At 42.2% G+C, this 17,080-nt stretch overlaps 1 protein-coding gene across 3 annotated transcripts in view; it reads left to right on the forward strand.

Moving 5' to 3' along the window:
- The window catches only part of NELL1 (neural EGFL like 1), a gene marked incomplete at both ends in the record, with an annotated part of 886,110 nt that overhangs the window by 389,064 nt on the left and 479,966 nt on the right, over positions 1-17,080 (forward strand). The gene's annotated exons all lie outside the window — the stretch shown is intronic.

Here is a 17,080-nt window from a genome sequence, read left to right on the forward strand (position 1 = left end):
AGGGGAGAAGATAAATGCAGAAATAATGACAATATAAATTTACAGCAGTTAACTTTCTAGAAGTTGAGGAGATAGAGTGGTTCTTCTACCAGGGTGGTTCCTGAGTCAGGAGTATATACAGGGCACCACAGGGGCGTCAGTGGAAAGACAGAGAATGGGAATGCAGGGGATTTTGCAGAGTGGAACTTAAGATAGTCTCTGTATGATGAGCATATATTTGCTAAAAGGACAGGTGGGCGGTGGGGTTGGAGGCACAAACTACTGGGTGTGAGACAGGCTCAAGGATGTATTGTACAACATGAGAAACAGAGCCAATGTTTTGTAATAACTGTGAATGGAAAGTAACCTTTAAAAATTGCATAAAAATTTAAAAAATTAAATAAGTAAAAGGACAGGTGAGTAGAGAACCCCAAGTCAAGAGAACAGCATGAAATGTGGCATTGTATATTCCAAAGTGATGTGGTTTGTCTTTCTTTCTGCTTGTTTACCATAATATTTACTGAATAGCTTTATCATTCTCTTGGTTCAAGCCTGTTACTAGGACTCAGTAGTTCAGGGTTTTGGACAGTAGTGACTTAGGTTTGATTGGCAAGTTAGGCAGCCTAGAAATATTCATGGGGAGTAGGAGTGAAGAGAATAGGGAATAGAGACTACTGGGAAGATAGCTTAGCAGTAAAGAGTGAGAGCTCTGAAGCTAGCTGCCTGGCGTTGGGTCCTGGCTTTAGTAATTATTAGCTGTGTGATCTTAGGCAAGTTACTTAACTCTTCTGTGCCCTGGTTTTCCCCATAGTGAAACAGGGTGAATAATGGTACTACTGCATAAGGTTCCAGTGACAATTAAATGAGTTAATACATGTAAAGAGCTTAGAAGAGTGTCTGGCACACAGAAGTACTGTGTATTCCAATAATAATAATAATGATGATGATGATATCTGCTTCTTAGAGAGAATGGGAAAAAACTGAGGCCCTTATGCATTTCAGGCACAACTGCAGGCAATTTACGTACTTGATCAATTCTTAAAAACAATCCAATGTGGGTATTTCTATAAAATAGCCACTCTGTAGGAAAGGTCACACAGCAAGGTACAGGAAGAGAATCGACATTCAAATCTACTTGTTTACTATTAACATTTATCATTCCAAGACCATGCTGGAGAGCATGGTGGTGGGCAGTCAATGGGAGAGTTTGGGGCCTGGGAGGCCCATGGGTAGGTCTAGTGTGAGAGTACCTAAAAGTGAAGGTGGAACTAGAAACAGACTCACTGTAGAAGTCTAGGCAGGTGGGCAGTTCTCTTGAGGGTGGCCTGGTGAGATCAGAGTAGAGAAGAGGCAGCTTGGAATCTGAGGCATGAATGTTGTTTCTCATGAGTTACAGAAACAAGGGCAAGGCAGGCAGTGGTGTGCTGGTCCATGTTTAATGTTGGTTCAGGGAGCAGGGGGCCTGATTTGTAGCGATTATTTATTTCCATGCTTTAACGATAACCACTAAGCAGCCAATGTGAAGACGTGACTGGCTTTGGGAAGATACGGACACAGTCGTCTCTCATGAGCCCGTTCAAAGCAGCAGCACCAGCATCACACCACTGAAGGCAGGGCTCCAGCACAAGATCCCAGATGACAAACCGTGGTGGTTATCCTTGTAACCCACAAATGCCATCTTTTACCACTTGGGCAGAATCCTCTGGGGGGTTTCTCTAGCCATCATGATGCAGTCTCCACTAGTTCTGCCTCTTCCTTGGCCCCAAAGAACTCTCTGGCATTCAATCTGGTCCCCAGCAAAGGATGTACTTGTCGACTGAACAACGTCATCAGGCTTTTGACGTTGCCTAAGATCATCCCCCGGGCTTGCTGGAGCCACGCCGCTGCCCATCTCCATCATCTTTACTCACTGCATGAACTGCCAGGTCTTCCGATCGGTTGTCCTCTAGACCCTACTTCCAGTCCTATTTTGTGTGTCCTTTGAGCTGATTCTTCTTTCTGTCTGGTCTTTTTCCTCCCATTGCACTGTGTTCTCTGGAATCCTTGTTGCCTTGTAAACAAATGCCCCCATGTCCTCAAACTCGCTGCAGAATAACGTCCCTCCATCTCTCAGCCTCCTTGAATTCCTCTCAGAATACAGCTCTCCTACAGCTCTCTGAGCGGAGACTGCATTTTCTTCCGAACCTCATGTACCTTGGAGGCCAGGGGTGACATTGGCTTCTCCAAAGATAGCTTTGCTGCATCTAGAGTAATTTCTTTCTTCCTCATAACAAAACCTTTTCTATTTTGAAGTCTCAGCCATCTGCTCATGACACCTGCTGTCCCTTCTAGTTGCCATCAGTGACACATCTCCTGGCCACTCCCCCTCACTCACGGAGGCCTTTGGTACCTGGTTGCTCACATTTCATCTCCACGCTGAGCTGTGCCCTCATTCTTGGCAAAAGACTTGCCTTGAAGATTTGTATCTTTGGGAGCACAGTCACCGTCGCTGCCACACCTCTTCATTAAGCTCTTGACCTTGCCATCACTTAGTGGCTCTGTCCCTAAATTCATCAACTCCTGTCCCTGGGTATAATCTTTCAGCTGCAAGCTCGTGCACACTCTCTCTCCACTTATCAACCCACTGCAGCCAGACTTCTACCCTCATTCTACTGGTGCTGTTCTTATCGTGGTCACCAGTGCTCTCCTGCCAGATCCACCCTCCATGCATTTCCAGAATGATCTTTTACAAATGCATCAGTGATCGTGTTATTCTCTAGATGAAAACACTTTAATAATTCTATTCATTCATTCATTTACATTCATTTACATTGATCTACAACAATGATCTACAACAGTTCATTTACATTGATCCACAACAATGAACTAAGTAGTAAAAAAAATCACTGCACTCAATAGGTGTATACACCTCATTAATATTTTCGTTAAGAATGAAAGAAAAATATTTGTCAACTCCTCGTGTTCAAAAAATTGCTATCCTCAAGCAGCTTGTGTTTCCATGTAGTCCATATAACCCTTTTAATTCAGAACTGAAGTGGAGACCCCTGAGCATGACGTTCAAGGCCTGGCTTTGACCTATGCTCACCTTTCCCCCACTTTCCTTGGTTCTGTCTGGTTCCTTCACTGCCTTTCAGTTCTGTGAAGTCATGTTCACAGATGTGTCTCCTTCACGGCCTGGGCCTTTCCTCTGGTAATCCTTCTTGCAGGGATTCCTGTCCTTCCCATTTCTTTCTTTTTTTTCTGGTCAAAGCAGTTTATTTTTTTTATTTATTTTATTATTATTATTATTATTTACATCTTTATTAGAGTATAATTGCTTTACAGTGGTGTGTTAGTTTCTGCTTTATAACAAAGTGAATCAGCTATACATATACATATGTCCCCATATCTCTTCCCTCTTGCGTCTCCCTCCCTCCCACCCTCCCTATCCCACCCCTCTAGGTGGTCACAAAGCACCGAGCTGATCTCCCTGTGCTATGCGGCTGCTTCCCACTAGCTATCTATTTTACGTTTGGTAGTGTATATATGTCAATGCCACTCTCTCTGGCTTTGTCACAGCTTACCCTTCCCCCTCCCCATATCCTCAAGTCCGTTCTCTACCTTCTCCCTTATCAATTGTGTGAACATTTCTTTTATGACAGTTCCCATCACGCCCTTTGCTGGATAGAATTGCTCATTACCTCCTTGTGGCTCTTCCATGAATATTCCCCCCAAAGTGGCTTCAACCTCAGTGTCCTTCTTTGTTTATGCCTCGGTCTCCCCTTATTCACTGTGGACGCCCTGGCCAAGCTAGCCTCATCTCTGTCACCACACCAGCCATCAGAGTTCCTGGCCCGTTGAGCTCCTGAAGGCAGAGTAAGCATCCCAGGGCCAGGCTTGGGCCCAGGTAAGCACTTTCACCCTCAGGAACCCACAGAGAAAACACCTGCCCCACCCTGTCCCCCCAGCCCGAAATAGTGCCGCAATCCTTGGAAAGATCAATAGTAATTTTTAATGTGGCTTTTTAGAGAGCCCTGGTTGTACCACTTGGTAAAAGCATCTTTACCTTGAATTAGGTCCTCCACGGGCTAAGGTGTATAAGACCCCGAAAAGGAGAGGGGTCTGCCATTGACTGAGCTCTGGCCCTCTTTTCTTCCTCCAGCTTTTCTCCCCAGTAAATATTTTTAGATGAGCATTTGGTAATCAATGCCTCCCAATTCCATCTCCACCACCCCCTTCTCTGCCTCTTTTTCTCTGTTTATTCTGTGGAGGGGGGGGTATATTTTAAAATTCTAAAATTTGTTTGCAACTCTCAGGCATATCTTTGAATCAGATCTCAATGTATATCTAAAAGGAGGGATCTCAGCATTTTTTTAACCTCACCAAAATGCCATTATTATTATTATTATTGGTATTTAAATTTTATTTTTCTAAGATTAAGTTCACTTTCCTAAAGTAGGAAGACCAATTCATCTTTGTTATCAGCCTCTTTTTAAATTAAGAATCTGCTGCTCTCAAAGGAGGTTTCAACTCAAAAGGCATAAATTCTGAGTTTTTAAACTTCGGCATTTTAACTTTTCACACTTTACTGGACAGAGACATTACAGAACACACACGTGCACACACACACCCTCAACAGATCGACTGTCCGCGCCATCATGTAGTCCCAGGAATGGCAGCTGCTCTCAGGAGGAAAAGGAAAGTGAGTTAGCCTGAGCAGCGGGTGGCAGCCCTGCTGTCACCAATGGGGATGGGGAATGGGGACCCGCAGGGCGAGGAGGAGGAGAGTGACTGCCTCTTCTCATCTTTGAAGGAACAAGTCAAGGGGCGTTGGCTGGCTCTGTGGAGGAGTCACTGACGGGCAGAGGACGCTAACTTGAGAAGCCCGCTCCCGTTGGCTTGGGTCCCCCAAGGCCGGCTAGAGAGGAGAGCCAGGCCTGGCAGCCTGTCAAGAATGGCTGCCTTTGAAGCCAAAAAGTGAGAAGAGGCAGCCAAAGACATTGTGGAGGCCCAGGACCCTGTCCAGGGTGCACACGTGTGTCACGCACGCTGTCTCATTGACTCTGCATGAGGATACTGCACTCCTCAGACATGGAAACCCAGTTCAGAGATATCCCGTAACTTGCCCAGAGTAACACTCATTGGTAGTGAAGCTGGGCTTTGAACTGAGATGGGCCACATAGTTTTCTTTCTAGCTCTGTGACATTCAGCTGCGCAGGGGCTTACCTGGTTTTGTCCCCCTGAGACATACAGGTTTGGGACTGTCACCCTTGCCCCCTTTTCAAACAGCTTTATGGAGGTATAATTCCCATACCGTACAGTTCACTGACGTAAAGTGTTCAAACCAATGGTGCCTGACACAGTACATTAGTTTACAAATTGTGTGTTAAATTTTATTTGACATTTCATTTGACCTAACGTCTGACATTTTAGCCATTTTTAGGTGTACAATTTCATGGCATTAATTGCACTCACAGTGTTGTGCAACCATCACCACTCTCTATTTATGAAACTTACTCATCACTCAACAGAAACCCTGTAACCGTTAAGCCATGGCTTCTCATCCTTCCCTCCTCCCAGCCCCTGCAAACCCCTCATCTTGGTGCAGCCATAACAGTTTGGGGCAGTAAAACAGTTCAGCGGTTCTTCAAAATCCAAGCATAGAATTCCCAGATAGCCCCACAATTCCAGTCCTAGATCTACACCTAAAGGTGTTGAAAGCAGGTACTTGAGCATATACTTGTCCACCAGTGTTCATTGCAGTGTTATTCGCCACGGCTAAAGGGTAGATGGTTCTTTTTTTTCTTCATCCCAACCCTATGCCTGATCCTCTTCTTTACCATTGCAGCTCTGCTTAAATCTTTTCTTTTTAACGATACAGTGTTGTTAACTATACTGACCATGTTGTGCATTCCATCTCCATGACTTACTTGTCTTATGACCAGAAGTTTGACGCCTTTCACCCATTTTGTCCACCTCCTCACCACTGGCAACCATCAATCTGTTCTATGAGTTTGGATTTTTTTTTTCAGATTCCACATGTAAATGAGATCATATGGTGTTTTCTTTCTCTGTCTCACTGAACTTAGCATAATGCCCTCGAGGTCCCCCATCCCTATTGTCACATATGGCAAGGTTTTCTATCTTTTTATGGCTGAATAATATTCCATCGTGTGTGTGTGTGTGTGTGTGTGTGTATGTATATATATCTATATCTATATCTACATCTATATCTAAATCTATATATATCACATTTTCTTTATCCTTTTATCCATTGATGGACACTTGTTTCCATGTCTTGGCTATTGTAAATAATGCTTCAGTAAACATAGGGTGTGTATACCTTTTTGAGATGGTGATTTTATTTCCTTTGCATAAATACCCAGATGTGGAATTGCTGGATCATGTGGTAGTGTTTTTTTTTTTTTTTTTTTTGCGGTACGCGGGCCTCTCCCTGTTGTGGCCTCTCCCGTTGTGGAGCACAGGCTCCAGAGGCGCAGGCTCAGTGGCCATGGCTCACGGGCTCCGCCCCTCCACGGCATGTGAGATCTTCCCGGACCGGGGCACGAACCCGCGTCCCCTGCATCGACAGGCGGACTCTCAACCACTGCGCCACCAGGGAAGCCCATTTGTTCTATTTTTAATTTTTAAAGGAACCTCCATACTGTTTTCCACAGTGGCTGCACCAATTTACATTCTAAACAACAGTGCACAAGGCTTTCCTTTTCTCCACATCCTCACCAACACTTGTTTTTTCTTGTGTTTTGGATGAAAACCATTCTGACAGGTGTGAAGTGATAGCTCAGTGTGGTTTTAATTTGTGTTTCCTTGATGATTAGGGATGTTGAGTAACTTTCATGAGACTCTTTGCCATTTATACGTCTTCTTTGGAAAAATGTCTATTCAGGTCTTCTGTTTTTTAATCAGATTGTTTGACTTTTCTCTGTTGAATTGTATGAGTTCTTGTATATTTTGCATATTAAGCCCTTATCAGATATATGATTTCCATATATTTTCTCCTGTTCAGTAGGTGGCCTTTTCATTTTGTCGATGGTCTCCTTTGCCATATAGAAGCTTTTTAATTTGATGTAGGGTTTAATTCTGTTTTTTATATTGAGCTTCCAAGTTAGATGTTATTCCAAATGGAGTTACTTCAGTATAGAGCAATATGTCTTAAATGTTTTTTTCATTGTCAGCCCCCTAATGTCTTTTTGACATTTTTTTCCTGATCATTTTCTCATGAAAATTTAATACCAGAGATATACTATATATCTGCTCCTGTGCTGTGGCCCTTTGGAGACTCACAAACTTTTAAAAATAGCTAAGATTTTTTCACTCCTCCAAGAACCCAGTTGAGAGTGAGGGTGTGAAGATTAAAGTCTTACCTTGGGAGCCAGGTCTGCCTGGACTTGAGTTCTAGCTCTGCCCGCTCCTTGTTGGGTGACCTTGGGTAAGTTGCTTAGTCTCCCATGCCTCAATTTCCTCACCTATAGACTTGAAATTATGAAAAACCTACTTCAAAGGGTTATTATGAGAATTAAATTAGTTAATAAATGTAGACCAGTGCCTGGTACTTGGTAAATGCTACACAAACATTAACTATTATTATTTTTTAAATGGTTCTTCCATTTAAAAGTAGCTCAAGACCAGTGGATTTTATGAAAACCCGATTCTCTTCCATTTTCCTCCTTTTGAATGGTGTTTTCCATTGTACTTTTGAATTGTGTTTTTAGAGGAAAGTGGGTTATGAGTCATTATTCTGTGGGTTTTTTCTCATTTCTCTTCATCCATTTATTTTTAAATTTTTCAACAATCACTTTTCATAGGAGTCTGGACTTGGTGAATTTTAAGGACCACCTTAAATGCTTTATGGTTTCGGCTTTCATATTAGATAAGATGGATTCAGTCAGATGTGTAAAAATTTGGAGTTGGGAATAATGTTGATTTCAATTCAAGATCGTTTCATCTAAGGAATCTCTTTATATGGGGAAAGGCACAGGGAAGTAGCTGTCCTTCCTGAGGACATTCAGCTGATCATCATTCTTCATACAGGTGCTGGAAGACAAGGACTGGTTTTATTGAAACCCGGTTGTGTTCATTAACGAACTGCCCATAGGTCCACAGGAGCCTGTTTGTTTGTATAATTCAGAGCCTGGTATTTAATCACTGGTTAATTTGATACTGTAGTGAATCAGATATAAACCTCTGGCATCAAATCATTTATTTTTAAAAGACTGAAACCTCTGTGCACTTTATTTTGACTGCATGGGAAAAGTGGTGAATAAATAATTTGACAAATTGTGGCTACAGGAAATTGCTATTTAATTAACCGAGGAAAGTGGATATGAGGAAGGGGAAGCTAAGGTGGCTTTGTTAGAGAGGCAGAATAGAGTAGATACCAAGGTTCAAATTCTCTGAGGTCACCTTCCAGCTGTTTAACCTTTTGTGCCTCCATAAAATAAAATGAAAGTTTTAATATATACCTATCCATATGGTACTTGTGAGGATGAAATGGGTTAATACATGCAAAGTGCTTTATAACTATGGCACAAAGTAGTGATCAATAAATGCTACCTCTAGAAAGAATAGTGCAACCAGAGATAAAGAGGATGGAGATGCTTGGCTTGTGGTACTGCAGTCTCCCATCTCATTCACTCTTGGCTAACTTTTGTGTGTCTTTGTAAAGCAAAAGAATAGCTGCCCAACATCTCTCCATTTTCCCCAACTGCCAGCCCCTGGTAATCACCAGTTTAGTAATTTCTATGAGTTTGGCTTTTTTAGATCCCACATATAAGTGGTATCTTACGGTATTTGTCTTTCTCTGTCTGAGAGATAAGTGCTTATTTCATTTAGGATAATACTCCCAAGGTTCATCCATGTTGTTCCAAATGGTAAGACTTCCTTCCTATGGCTAAATGATATTCCATTGTATGTGTGTGTTGTGTATCTCACATCTTTTTTCATTCATCTTTTGATGGTCAAAGAGTACAAACTTCTTAGTTATAAGATGAATAAGTTCTTGGGATCTAATGTACAGCATGGTGATTATAATGAACAACACTGTATTATGTATTTGAAAGTTGCTAAGAAAGTAGGTCTTATGTCTTCTCACCACAAAAAAGAAATGGTAATTATGTGACCTGATGGAGCTGTCAGCTAAGGCAATGGTAGTGATCATTTCACAATAATAAGTGTATCAAATTTACACATTGTATACCTTAAGCTTCCACAATGTTATATGTCAATTATGTCTTAATAAGGCTGGGGGAAAACGAAGAATTGCTGCCCAATCAAAGTGATAAGGGAAGGCCATCAACATTTTATGAAGGCTTCTTCTTGCCTTCTCAAGACTCACAACAAACATCTTTTGGGTGAAAACTTCCTCAGTAGTTTTTGATGGAATTAGCCACTTCTTTTTCCGGTAGAACTTTGTTCATGTTCAGGTAACTGCCTCTTTACTGGATTAGGACTGGTTCTGTATGATCTGGCTTTTTTCACTTAGTATAAAAGCCAGAATACAAGGACCACATCTCACTGACCTTCGGAATCGTTACTGCCTCTAGAATTCAGCAGTCTCTTAATAGCTCTTGAATTTCCTTTCCCAGGGGTAGGGAAGGCAAGAGACCATCATAGCTTCCACATTTCCAACTGACTCATAACTCAGGAGGAAATCTTGGATGTTTTTGGAAGCGCTCACTCATTTTGTTGGTAACGTTGGCTGAAGTAGGGTTCAGATATTAATAGATTCAGGTAGGCTGGAGCACAGCCTACAGCTAAAGCTGAATGAGTCACCTTTCACTCAATGAGCTTCTTTCCTTGCAGATGCTCAGCATCAGTTTGTGGATACTCTCCAAGGTCAGAAAAACCAGCCTAGAAGAAAAAAAAAAATCAGAGAGAGGTATCTTACAATGTTCTTCCGATGTCAGCTAAAAATTGGTGTGCTGTGATTCCCAGTGGCACAAAGAGATGTTGCTTTATGACAGTATTTAATTCTGAAATTGAGCCCAGCAGGGGGAAAAGAAATCTTAGCATGAATTTGCAAATATCTGACGTAGCTATATATGGGAAATACTTTTAAAATGTCAGAAAATCCAACGATCTAACTTCTACCTTATGATGTATTTAACCCTGTTTGAGAAGACTTCTTTACTATGCATGGGATGACCAAAAGGTTATTTGAATTCTTAATCTGCAAATATTTGATCTGGCAGGCAACATGTTTGTTTGACACATATCTTGGAATATGATGTAAAAATTCATCTCACCAGGCAACAGAAATTTAAAGGGTTATTGTATTAGTCAGTTGGAGCTGTCATAACAAAGTGCCATCGACTGGATGGCTTAAACAATGGAAATTTACTCAGTTCTGGAGGCTGGAAGTCTGAGATTAGGGTGCCAGCAGGGTTGGTTCTGGTGAGGGCTCTCTTCCTGACTTGCAGATTGCTGCTTTCTCCCTGTGTCCTCACGTGGCAGAGAGAGAGTACGCTCTTTCGTGTCTCTTCTTTAAAAGGCACTGATCTCATCAGGAGGGCACCACTCTCATGACCTTATCTAAACCTAATTACCCCACAAACACCCCATCTCCACATGCCATCACATTGGAGGTTAGTGTATAAACATAATGAATTTGCTGGGGGAGCACAACTCAGTCCATAGACGTTATATAGGAAGCTCCCTAGATTGTCTTATTTTTCTCTTCTCTTCTCTTTTCTTGTCTTACTTTCCCTTTTCTTTGCCTTCCTATATTCTCTTTACTTCCTGTCATGTTCTCTCCCTTCCCCTCCCTCCTTCCCTCCCTTCTCCTCCTCCTTCCTTCCCCATTTCCATCCTCCCTTCCATCCTCCTTCCTCTCTCTCTCTCTCTTCCCACCCCTCTCTCTTACACCCCCCTAACCCCCAAAGCTCCTTGTGATAACATGCTTCAAGGCACAGACATTTGTGGGTTGAATCTGATAGGCAGATGTGTTTTGCTTGGTTCAAAATATTTGAAAAAAAAATGGAGCCACTATTTTAAAAAGTTAAATTAATACTAGGGTACGTAACTTCTCTAGAAAGATCAGAGATCTAGCCCACAGTCCGTGGGAGGCGATACTACAGAGTGATGAGTACAAACTCTGGAGCCAAGCTGCCTGAATTCACATCCTCTCAGTCCAGGTACACCTCCTGGCTGTGGGACCTTAGACAATTAACTGTCCATTCCTATGGCCCTAGTTTCTCATCTGTAAAGTGAAGATAACAGTTCAAATTCTTCCACTGTCTTTCCTCCACTGAGGTTTAGTGTCATTTTCCATGTATCATTCGCCTTGCACAGTGTTTTGTACCTTGTAAGAGAGAACCATTTCTTTGTTCTTGGAAGTAGAGAAATGAAAACGATTGAGAGAGATTGATAGAGTGAGGGAGGGAAGGGAGAGAAAGGTAGGGAGGGAGGGATTGATTTATATTTTAGGAAAAATAATATATACCTTATTTATTTTGGGGAAGGGGCATATTTTGCACGTATATCTTCTACCTGGCTTCTGTTGGCATTTGGTTTATATTTCTAGATTCCATAGGCATTTAATTTCTCTCCCCTTGCTTTAGGAAGAAAACAATAATTATAGAGAAGCATGGAACATTGGATAAAGCACTAACTCCAGAGTTAGAAGACCTTGATTCTGTTACCAGCTCACTGATTATCTATGTACCTTTGGGCAAGTCAGAATTCTTCTCTAGGTCTTTATTTTCTCATCTGAAAAAGGTCATAATAATTCATATCTTGTCTGCTTCACTGGATTTTTATAAGTTCAAATCAAAGACCATATAAGCCCTCACTTTACAAAATATCCAGTGTGACACAGTTGGGAGAGTATTGACAGTTCTAATATCAATCCCAGTGCCCCTGGGATTTTTATAACTCATGATTTCTGAATCATGAGTTTTTATAACTCATGATTTCTGAAAAGTCAGGAGATTAAAGTCTGGTAGAATTGCTCTGCAAGTTATCTTACTAGTCCCTGGAGGACTTGTCCTGAGCTGTGCCTTTTTTTTTTTTTTTTTTTTTTTTTTTTTTTTTGCGGTACGTGGGCTTCTCACTGCTGTGGCCTCTCCCGCTGCGGAGCACAGGCTCCGGACGCACAGGCTCAGCGGCCATGGCTCACGGGCCCAGCCGCTCCACGGCATGTGGGATCCTCCCGGACCGGGGCACGAACTCGTGTCCCCTGCATCGGCAGGCAGACTCTCAACCACTGCACCACCAGGGAAACCCCTGAGCTGTGCTTTTGTTTGAATGTCTGTTGCTAGTCCTGGCCGTTCTTCATTTTCTGGGGAGATGCCAACTCAGTTGAAACAGGTATCAAGGAACAGTGTGAAGGTTCAGGTCATCTTAGTAGTATTTTCTAGGACTTTTGTCTTGGAAAAGACATCTGGAACATCTTCAAGCTCATTGAAACAGGATGAAAGCTGGTGGCCCAGCATATAATGCTACAGAGGCAGGGTTTATGATGAATTGTGAGGACAGAAACACCTGAATGTGTCAAGAACTTTAGAACCAGGGAAGTCTTTAGATGCTCTCTGATCCAACTCACCATTTTATAAATGGGAAAACCGATGTCTAGAGAAGTGCCCAGTGCTAGGGTTACTAACAGAAAGAGCAAGACTAGAGCTTGACTCTTGACTGTCAATCTAGCGCTCGTGTCCAACAGTCAGAGTGGAAGAAGTGTGCTCTTGAAGTCACAGAAACCTGGGGTGAAATTGTAGGTGCTCTCCATGTCGTTTCTGATGGCAGTCCATTGGATGGTTGGGGATAATGAAATGAGATGCACACAGTTCTAGGCACAGAGCACAGTCTCCATAAGTATTGGTTTTCTTTGTTCACTCTGTTTCTTTTTCACATGTGCACAGGGAGTGGGGCATAACTTCTCCCCCTACTCCTCCTCGCCTCACCCTCTGCATCCAGCCCTCTCTGGGCTGCCTTTTTCTAGGAAATTCTTATGTAACAAGTCTGAGTAGATCACACTGTTTTATTTAGAGAATTCTTTGCATTTGCTTCTGTCTTTGCTACCCAAGCTCTACACTCTAATTTAATGACGACGATGCCAAATTCAGCTCTGTTTGTTCTGAACAGTCTTATGCAGATGGAGGCTGGTGATGCGTGAAGAATCATTATGCCACATCAGGTTGCATTTGAAAGTCCATAGGTATACCTTCTTAAAACAAAAACAAACTATTTTTCTGGGAAGGGACATAAATCATGTATTTTTTTTACCCCAGAAGACCATGAGAGGACAAGCACTGATATTTCAAAGGTGACAAGCAATCTATAAGAAGGAATCACAATTTGAGCCCCATTATACTCCAGCTGATATATACTGCAGTGGGGTTTATAGATGTTTCTCTAACAACATTTAATAAAAGACCCAGGCCCCTTTGTCACTAGTTTCTAATCCTACAGGGGGCCTTCAGTAGTCTTAAGGATCCTGAGTTAAGGTTGTATCAAGGGTTCTAGCTCAGAGCAGAATGCTATCACCTGTTTTGGGGTCCTGGATCTCTGGAATCTAAAGTTTGAAAGTGTTAGGATTTAATATAAAAGAGCCACAGAAGCGGTGATGCACAGTATAGCTTTACTATTTTAACAGAGAGTTTAATACAAAACAAATGTCATGAACAGTATTGCACATGGACATAGAATTTGGAGATCTGCCTGTTTCCATACACTCTGTGATAGCATCAGCCATGTGTAACATAGTCACAGGATCGAAAAGTTATGGAGGGCTAGAACTGGCCCAGTGAAATCAATGCCAACTTTGAAGTGAGACTGTGGATTCAAACCCAGGGTCTTAGGCTTACTGACTTTATGCCTTGGACAAGTGATCTAATAATCTCTGAGCCTTGGTTTCCTCATCTTGACATGGGGGTATCTATCTCCTATAGTAAGTAGTCAAGTGGAATAAATGGGGTGATGGGATGCTACCTGTGGAGTACCTAGCATAGTGTCTCATATGTCAAAATGACATCTACTGGGTATTAACCAGGTGCTAGGGGCTGTTCCTAGTTTTACCTTTTGAGATTAGCAACTATTAGTCTCTTATTCATTTTGGTATCATACTGTGCTTAATGATGTGTTTTAAAATTTTTATCCATTCATCCTTCTGGCAGTCATCTTAACTGTGGTTCTTAGAAATTCTTGCTAGACTAATCAAAACCTTTAGATTGAGCCTGGCCTTGAGTGTGTTCAACTTCTCCTTTGAAGTTCAGTCTCAGACATTGCCTCTTCTTGCCTTCTGGCTTTTGGGTAAATATCAGACTGGAAAGGACCATTGCTTGAGAGAGGGACCTGCTTTAGGCAAAGCACAATCACCACCTGGGCAAAAGTCAGATGGCTTTTCAGGCTTACATTTAAAAACCTCATTGTGGGACTTCCCTGGTGGCGCAGTGGTTAAGAATCGCCTGACAATGCAGGGGACACGGGTTTGAGCCCTGGTCCAGGAAGATCCCACATGCCTGCCATGGAGCAACTAAGCCTGTGTGCCACAACTAGTGAGCCTGCACTCTAGAGCCTGCGAGCCACAACTACTGAGCCCACATGTCACAACTACTGAATCCCGCACGCATAGAGCCCGTGCTGTGCAACAAAGAGAAGCCACCACAGTGAGAAGCCTGCGCACCACATCGAAGGGTAGACCCCGCTTGCTGCAACTAGAGAAAGCCCATGTGCAGCAACAAACACCCAACGCAGCCAAAAATAACTAACTAACTAAATAAATTTATATATTAAAAGAAAGAAAAAAAACCCTCATTGCTTTGGGCTCACTCAGTTTCTCTCTCTGAGCATCAGTTCATTCTTTAATTGGGGAGTTCTGTTTGTTTCTTTTTCTTTTTTTTTTTTTGGGTAACTATTCATGACCTTTTAGGATCTTTTGTCTGTGAACAAAAAGCATTTGTCCTAGGCTCGTTTTGAAAAATCTCAGTTGTTTTCTATTTCTCAAGATTTTCTCAGGATATCCCAGGTCTCTGAAGATGTTAATTCTGTTTTGATTCTCTGCATAACCAGACTTGCTTGTGAAGCACTCTTGAATCCTCTTGAAACTGTTTCCAGGGTTGTGCCTTTCCCTGAGGATGGAGAGGCAATCTTTCTTAGGCAGACGTGTCTCCCCTCCATCCCCTGTTCCCATCCTGTAACTAGGGGAATTGTCAGTTCCTTACTTTCTTCCATCCTCTTGTCTCAAGGGACCTAACCGATGACTCTAAACACTTTTTCTCTCCCTACCATCATTTTTACCAGGAAGTGATTTTTATATCTGCTGTTTGTGTGATAGAAGATAAGCAACAAAGATAAGATTGTGATAGTTTAATTTTCTGGTACATTTGTCAACTTTTCTGCCTTACTTTGGTTCTTCCTCTTTCTGGACTGGTACCAGAGCATTATTAGATATGCAAGGGCTGGAATTACCAATGGTATGAATTGAAAACAAAAGCAACTCAAAGACACATCAGCAGAGTGGCAGGGATGTGTGGCCATGGGGTCCTAGGTGGCTCGCAGAGAGCAAGGGTTGGATAAACCTATGTGAGAAATTCTCTCTGGGGTTTCCTAACATCCCCTTTCTGATTTTTGAAAATATTTTTACTCAGGGCCTTGGCATCCTATGAAACAAGGAGATAGCTTAGCTGTTTGAATCAAAATAAACTTGTTATGGCCAAGTAACTCCTTCAAATCTAGATGAGGCAGACACCTCTCAGCAGTTAGGCAGTGGCCTGAGGGAAATGAGCCAGGAGTTTCTCTCTGGGAGGAGCTGACAAGGGTCCATGAGAGAGAAACAGTCATTGCCATCAGCAGCCTGGTTGGCAGCTGTGGCTCATGGGTGGAAGATTGAATTGCCTCTGAGGCAAGTCCTGACTAGTTTCTCATCTTAAAGAATGGCTGGGCATCCTAGCAGTACAGAATGAGTTCAGTGTGGCTGCATCTCTGTGTGATTTAGCCTTCAGCTTGCCCTGCTCCAATCCATTCTCTTCACTACAGCCAAGTGATATTTTGAGAACAGAAATTGGACTGTGTCACCACCATGATTAAAGCCCAGGCTCCTTTACGTGGTCTCCAGGGCCCAGCAGGGTCTGGCCCAAGCTCATCTTTCCAGTTTCTCTTCAACTAGGCAAAGTTCCCTCCTCTAACAAATTCTTCTTATTCTTCTCTATCTGGTATGTTATTCCCCTCCCCTTCACCTGTTTCATTTCTATTTCAGGTCTTGGATGAGCAATCACTTCCATAGAGAATCCTTCTCTGAACCTCTCAGACTAGGTCAAATCCCCATGAAATGATCTCACATTATCGGTAGAACATATAAGTTCTGCTCAGTGTCTTGCCAGGCTATGAGGTCCATGATGGAGTTTTGTTCATCACTCTGCCTCAAAGTGTAGTAGAGGGTTAATTAGTGTTCTGTGAATGTACAGACTAAATGGTCCTCTCCCTTTCCAACTCTGCAAAGACAAAAAGTTTAGCCCCTGTGTTTTCCCTTCTGTTTCCTCTTCTCCAATCTCCCATTCTTAGGGTTGTATTTTCGTCTTGTTTATGGTTTCCTTTGCTGTGCAAAAGCTTTGAAGTTTCATTAGGTCCCATTTGTTTATTTTTGTTTTCATTTCCATTTCTCTAGGAGGTGGGTCAAAAAGGATCTTGCTGTGATTTATGTCATAGAGTGTTCTGCCTATGTTTTCCTCTAAGAGTTTGATAGTGTCTGGCCTTTCATTTAGGTCTCTAATCCATTTTGAGTTTATTTTTGTGTATGGTGTTAGGGAGTGTTCTAATGTCATTCTTTTACATGTAGCTGTCCAGTTTTCCCAGCACCACTTATTGAAGGGACTATCTTTTCTCCATTGTACATTCTTGCCTCCTTTATCAAAGATAAGGTGACCATATCTGTGTGGGTTTATCTCTGGACTTTCTATCCTGTTCCATTGATCTATCTTTCTGTTTTTGTGCCAGTACCATGCTGTCTTGATGAGTGTAGCTTTGTAGTATAGTCTGAAGTCTGGGAGCCTGATTCCTGCAGCTCCATTTTTCTTTCTCATATTGCTTTGGCTATTCAGGGTCTTTTGTGTTTCCATACAAATTGTGAAATTTTTTGTTGTGGTTCTGTGAAAAATGCCATTGGTAG

Source organism: Hyperoodon ampullatus (genome assembly GCF_949752795.1).
Source record: "Hyperoodon ampullatus genome assembly, chromosome: 7".
Classification (NCBI taxonomy): Eukaryota; Metazoa; Chordata; class Mammalia; order Artiodactyla; family Ziphiidae; genus Hyperoodon; species Hyperoodon ampullatus.